General features: G+C 35.1%; 1 long non-coding RNA gene across 1 annotated transcript; it reads left to right on the forward strand.

Moving 5' to 3' along the window:
• The first annotated feature begins 3,444 nt into the window (after window positions 1–3,444).
• On the forward strand, window positions 3,445–5,249 carry LOC140009213 (uncharacterized). Its single transcript, XR_011816569.1, has 2 exons — window positions 3,445–3,708; window positions 4,403–5,249. It is a non-coding gene; the product is annotated as an uncharacterized lncRNA (long non-coding RNA).
• Window positions 5,250–7,385: the final 2,136 nt, after the last annotated feature.

Raw genomic sequence — 7,385 nt, forward strand, 5'->3', positions numbered from 1 at the left:
ATAATTTTTTAGATTACATATTATTGTATCACGCTCTTTGTATTTTCCTACCATTAATATAGCTTTTTTCATAGTTTTTAAACTCACTCCAGTCCGACTGTTGAATCGGTCAAACCACTAATACCCGTCATGGAATTGGGCCAATTCAGCAATTGGATTAGAGTTGCAGATGATTAGTTTTGAATCGTTTAAGTTAAACGGTTGAACCGGTGACCCGGTAAACTTAGTGGGTTTTGAAATTTTTTTAAAATTACCTTTTTACCCAATTTTTTAATTTGACCAGTCACACCAACATGGGCATTGTCGTCTTTTTGAAGAATATATGAGAAAATTTGAAAAGAAATTTGGAAATTAGGGTTTATTTCTCTTTTGGACACTTAGATTTATTATTTATGTTTATATATAATATCAATATGAATTCATGAAATAAGGAACACGTATGGATATGGCTTGTGTGTATAAACTATGAAACATGAATAGGTTATAACTTGTTAATATTTAAGAATTTCTGTACTTATATTATAATTTATATGTTTATTTAATTATATTATATATATTTTTTATTATGTAGTGTGATCCAACGGATCAACCTGTGATCCATCAATTCGGTCCTCCTGCTGGGTTGATACCGGAGTTGATTTTAATAACTATATGATTTTCTTTATCAAGCAAATCGTGTAGCATGATTTCCATCCAGTTTATTAATACTGTTGGCTTTTGTTTTATAAAATAAAATAAAAACTATTTGGAGCAAATGTATGCAGGCCGCCAATGACGTGACCTGCGAATCGGCTGAAAGCCTGAAACGGTCCTGGGGGCCGAATTTGCTGAATGGGAAATACGGGAATTACGACCAAAGCAACAACTTTTTTTTTTTTTTTTTTTCGACCAAAGCAACAACTTGCATCCAGCAAAAGCTGACCATATTCGGGAGAAAAGAAAACAGCAGGGTGGGGAGGGAATGGCGTACAACCTTGAAAGCTTGCATGCGAATTTTGACTTTCAAATGATAAATGAAAGTAATACCTGACAGCCATGACGAATTCTACACGTAAGATATGTGCTACTGCTAGTCTACTACTTCATATATAGTGCGGTGGCGTCAATGGTACCCCAACCAGTTATGAATGTCCATTTTATGACAAGTCATATATCGCATTCTTGTTCTTTTTTTTTTTTTAAATAAAAACACCGGAAGCGTAAAAAGGTCTTGGTATTTAACAAAGTCGGTATAAACTATGAAGTGGTAAGCTTTAAGCATACCGTTAAGACTTGGCGGCTACTTAGCCAGTAGCCATACCGTCAGCCTTGCCTTAAAAAAAACGTTTGTTTTTCCTAAAATATGTAAAGCCCTAATCGTCAGAAGATAAATTTGCAAACACTGCATTTAACCCTTGGCTAAAAATTATAACCGAAGCAGGAAATTTTAAAGAAATAATTTGGAAGAGGAGGCCTCAACTATTACAACTATGATCGCGGTGGACAATTTTATTGAATGAATTATACTAATAATTTTGCTTTGGATGGTTCTACCGATTTTCAAAGCATTGTAGAAATTTAACAAAAAAAAGAGATATAAATACTAATTGTAATGAGGCTTGCAAAAAGAAGAAAAAATTGTATTGAGATTAAGGTCCATACAATGGTGAGTTTTTTTTGGATATTTATAAGGGAAAATAACCTGTTTCATCTTTCACATTTCGTAAAAAAATTCTTTTCGTCCCTTACATTTAAAATGAAACAAATTGGTCATTCACTTTTAAAAATCCAAGCTTTTACATCCTAAAAATCAACTCTCTGTTGTGAATCAAACCATCTAATAACCCCGTTACAAATTTTAGGGATAAAATTAGTAGATCACTCGTAAAAATATATTTCTAACAAATAAATTAAACAATTAAAAAATCTTAATTATAACCCATTTGCTTCTTCAAAAGAGAATAGAAGAAGACAAACCCAAATCAATTTGCCTAATTCAAAACTATATATGCAGAAATAATCCGAACAAATAAACTTTTGGAGATTTGGAAGATTGTATCCTCTTTCAAACCATTAAAAATGTCTCTTGCTCAGATTCAGATCATTCAAACGCTGCCGATGGCAATCACACTCACACACAGGACGAGTAGAGTGGCAGTCGACGTTGAGATGGGATGAACTCTGGTCAATGGCGCTGAAGAAGGAGCTGTTTCCTGCATTGGCATGGGACCGAAAACAGCAGGATAAGAAGGAGAAGGTGCAGTTGAAGCATCATCTAGTGGAAATACATAAGATCCATTTCAAGAAATACATGAGCTACTGCCTGGTGTGGAACACCGCATGTGTGTGAAACACATGTATAATAACTTCAAGAAAGAGCATCCTGGACTTGCATTAAAAGATAGAATATGGTCTGCTGCAAGAGCTTGCTATGAAAGCAGATTTGCTAGTGGAATGGAATCACTGAAGGTGTTCGATGTAAAAGCAAATGGGTTTTAATTAAGATTTTTTAATTGTTTAATTTAGTTGTTAGAAATATATTTTTGCCAGTGATCTACAATTTTACCCCAAAAATTTGTAATCGGGTTGTTAGATGGTTTGATTCACAACTGAGAGTTGATTTCTAGGATGTAAAAGATTGGGTTTTTAAATATGAAGGACCAATTTGTTTCATTTTAAATGTGAGGGATGAAAAGATTTTTTTTACGAAATGTGAGAGATGAAACATGTCATTTTCCTTATTTCTAATATATTTTACTATAACTTTTTTTAGAAGTTATAAAAAAAACTTTTGTATGATTTAAGTGTTTAAATGGTGTGTAAAAAATTTTCTCCTTTTTTTTTTCTCTCTCCTTCTTCCTCCTTACTGACTATCGTCACCACATTATCCCTATAGCGGGCACTATTGCCGCTGCCACCTCCCTTCCTATCGTATTTTTTTTCCTTCCTCTTGAGGATCCCTTCTTCTTCATCTTCCTCCTCTCCTTTCCCCCTTTCCCCAGCCACCCTATTTCCTCCTTCCCCTTTCGCTCCCCTCCCCTATTGGTTGTGCGACTAGAGCCACAACCAAAGAGGGAGGAGAAGGGAAAATCGGAAAAGAGGGAGGGAGAGATGAAAAGAAAAAAAATAAAAAAAGAGGAGGGTACTTCGACACCGGTGGAGAAAGAAGGGGCAACAGTAGGGAAGGGAGTGAAAATGGTTGAAGGAGAGAGAAATGAACGTGTATGTTTTGATATTTTGGGTGTACATATTGAAAATTTCAAGAAATGTTTTCAAAGAGTTACTGTAAACAAAGTTATAAAATATACTTCTCTATTAAAAACGCGAACAAAATAGAACAATAAACAAGACATCCAAACAGTCCCTGTGTCAGTTGATGGTTTATTAACTTTGGAAGTATTGTATACTAAAGAACTTTATATATAAAGTGGGAATAGTACTTCAATTGTTCGCTGGTCTTTCGTCCTTCTCATGCGGAACTCACGTGGCCCGTGTGTTGGAAATGACATTCTTTTGCTCCTTCGTCATCATCATGCCCCTGCACTGCCCATCTTCTAATCCCCCTGCTATACAAATTAAACAGCCGCCTTGCCCATTCTTTCTATTGGTCGGTGGATTCACCTCTCACCCTACACAATCTGCAATTCTTTAAATGTTGGCGTCTCCATGCAAGATTTGCACATCTTTAAACATGCTTTCCCGGGTTTTCATGCACCGAATAGAAGACAGGTAATCATGTAAATTTCTTTCCCTTGCATTTCAACTTGCTTTTCTTGTTTTGCTTCATTTTATGTATTGCTTCCGCTTCTTCTTCCTCGAGCTTTTCTTTCCCTCTATTTCGTTGTGCGTCTTTCTTCATTCACTATTATTGGTGTTTTCTACTGTCTGCTATTACATCTATTGTAAGTGATGCTCTATTTTCCCTCCCCCTGTTCTTGTAATAGTCTTTATATTTTTTCCCCTTCCATTATTTTGTTTTTGATATTCTTCTACTTCCCATGCTTACTGTTTTTTTTTACCTGTCACTATTATTAATATTCCTTTTGCATTTTTTTTGTTTTATGATTCTCTTTGTTCTATCATTTTTCATTCTCATTGCATTGTTGTCTCTTATTGTTTGAAGTTCGATTTTTCACTTTCCTTTTGCCCAATTTTTTTGTTGCCTCTGTTTTTTTTTTTTTTCAGCTTTCCTGCTGAAACATTGCTTTTGCTTTTGTTATAGACTCTTTTCTCCTGTTTTTTCTCCCGCGCTTGTATGCTTCGTATGCTTTCTTGGTCATATTCATTTATTTACTGCTATTGTTTCTACGCTTTGCAGTTTAGTGGCATTTATTGCTATTCTTTATTTTTTGTATTTATTCCCATCTGACAATGACATTTCCCTATTATCCATTTTTGCATGGCCCTCTTAATTTCCTCCAAGTTTTGCTGACTACGAGCTGCTGCTTATTTTTCTTGCTGCGGCAAAAGGTACTTGCTTTTTTTTATTGGAATTGAAGCATTATCTTTAATAGTTCATTCATCTTTGTTCTTCTTCTTTGATCAAACGCTTATTAGCTACTTTTTTTCTCCATTTTTCGTATATTATTCTAAAAAGTTTGTTTTCTCATGCTTAAACACTTAAAAAAATTACCATATTTCTTGTTTTATTTTTCACCTTCGTACACTTAACTTTTTTGTGTATGAAATACAAAACAAAGAATGCTGTGCCAGAAAGTAGCATCAGCAATGAAACCGAATTTCATTCAAGACATCTCTGATGGGCTATCATTCTATGACATCTTCACTCAGCAAAACCAGCATAATTTTGTGAGCTCTGGCTATATCCTGTTTTATTTTATCATTCATTATTTTCTTTCCCACTAATAATTTTTTTTTTTGTCGATGAACAACAGAAAGTGCCCAAGTTTGTATCCTTCTTCATGCATGGTGACAAAACTCCTCTGATCACCCTGAGAACTAGAAACAAGACAGTCACTCTTGGAATGCGTCAGAGATAGTTCACAAATAATTGGAACACATTTAAGTTTGAGCATCAACTACAATTTGACGACGCTTTAGTATTTATCCCTAAATCAAAGTCCTGCTATACTGTCCTAATCTTCAACAAACATGGAGTCGAAAAACTATTCCCTTGGTACAATAAGTTCTACATCTTCTCTGATGCACCAACCGGTAGAACTTAGACCTTTCTTTTAAATTTATTCTGCAAGAAACGTTGTTCTTCTTATATGTTCAATAAACATATGAATGCCAGCTTTTATTGTCCATTCTTTTTCCATATCAATTTAACTTAGCAATTTATCGACAACATGCTGCAGAATTATTTTCAACCATTCAGGACCGTGCTTGATTTTTTGTAAAAAGCTTTGAATAAATCTACAACTTCAACTTTCAACGCTTCATTATTCTCATATAATATGCAATTTTACGAGGCTTCTTGAAAAAACCAAAATAACATCTTATCTTTAAACTTATGCCTTTTATTAAGAACGGTATACTTAATATGACTGTGATACAATTCAAATATATTGTAGCATAAACCAAGAAAGCTATCAAACAGAAAAATGCATTAATAAAAAAATTAAGTTAAGCTGTTCCAATAGATGCTCATAATTACATGACACACACCAAAACATGAAATACATTAAAATCAACAAGTGTGTGTATAAAAAGTCCTTCCATACATGTTGACCAAATTGGTAACTAATAGAGCGATTATTCGGCACATTTTGCACTGTTATTTTGTCATAATTTTGGCTATTCACGGTACTAAGAATTGGAATTTCACTCATATTCGATATTTGTGTGAATTGTAGGTGGTAGGCATGAAAAATGATCTCGCGGGGTAAATTTCCAGAAGATTTTTCGTCTCAGGGCGTGGCCACGTCTTAGAAGGTGGACGAAACCGAAAGCCGGACTGCGGTCCACGTGAACCGCGAGAAACATGGGATAAAAACTCCAAAAGGCCAGACGTCTGGAGAGCTCCTGCGGCGGCTATAAAGAAAGGAAAAAGCAAGATTCAAAGCATCACTACTTTTAGCCTTAGTTTTACCTTTTTGCAAGATTGGTCAGACGCTTTTGTTTTTCTTTTGTTTTCTTCTGCGGCTTTGGGTCAGACATTGGAGACTTTCTCCTTTTCTGTAGCTTTTGCTTTTATGCGACTCTGACTCCCGAATTCGCTCTTTTCGCCTTTGACAATTCTCCGTTGGCTTTTGCTTTGTAATTGTGGCTCCAATACAAGACAGAGCCAGGTTTTTCATTGATTGTTTCTTCGATTAATTCATCCTCCCCAATTTCTGGGCAATTGATTCTTGGGAAATTAATTGAATGAATTCAATTAAATCACGCGGGATTGACACGATGAGGAGCGGCTAATTTTCTCCTCTACCCAAAGGTCGACGCGAGGGCGCGGTCCATAATATCTGTGAGATCTAACCGAATCTTCATTATTTTCTCCAATTAATTGCTATTCGTGCGTTTCCTGAATTAATTGTTCATGGGTATTTTATTAATTGAATATCAACGGCCGGGTATTTGATTTAATTTAATAGCCTACTCCACGTTAATTAAATAGAATCCGTAATTGTTCATTTAGTTAACACCCCGTGGCAACCACCATAATTGGCTTTATGATGGGGAAACGCAAGATCTAGCTTAAATAAACCATCTTAGCGTGTTTATTGGTTAGGGTTGGGTTCTTCTAGCTCTAATGCAATTGGATAATTAAATTCCTACGGTCGTACCTAGGGTTGTTATCTGGTTAGGGGAGCAGTTAATGGTCGTACCTTGACTGTCGAAAAGGTAAGGAAGAATTGGTTATCAGAGCTTGTTGATAATTATAACCAACCTAGTGACAAATGGATGAAATATCTTTGCATCGATGATCAGTTGAATGGACCGTATCTGAAAAGTTGTACCTTTGGTTAGAGTCGTATTGGTTATTGATTATTTTCTATTTATTTCTATTAGTTGCTTTATTAGTTAGTTAATTAGTTATTTCATATTCTCCAGAAACCCCCCATACTTCGGACTCTAAAAGAAATAAGTTATCCCCAGTCCCTGTGGATTCGACCCTACTCACCGCTATATACAAAATCTGTATTTTTCTCGAGTAGGTATTTATTATTGCACAGGTTCGGCTCCTGTCAGTAACTGATAGTGTGAGGAGTTGAACCTATGTAACTTCGTGACTTTGAAACGTGACCTTTATTACTGTGACATCATATCCAAATTCAAAAAAGTTTTCACCTGAGAAAGCCAAATAATATGTAGATATATGAATTGTAATAAATGTTCTTTAATTCTATTAATTACACCAAATTATTTTGCCTACAAATGTTCTCCATATCGTTAGTTTATAATTGCAATCCGCTGGTTACCAAATCTCATTGTGGGCATTACAT

The sequence above is a fragment of the Coffea arabica genome, chromosome 6e (assembly GCF_036785885.1).
Source record: "Coffea arabica cultivar ET-39 chromosome 6e, Coffea Arabica ET-39 HiFi, whole genome shotgun sequence".
In the NCBI taxonomy this organism is placed as follows: Eukaryota; Viridiplantae; Streptophyta; class Magnoliopsida; order Gentianales; family Rubiaceae; genus Coffea; species Coffea arabica.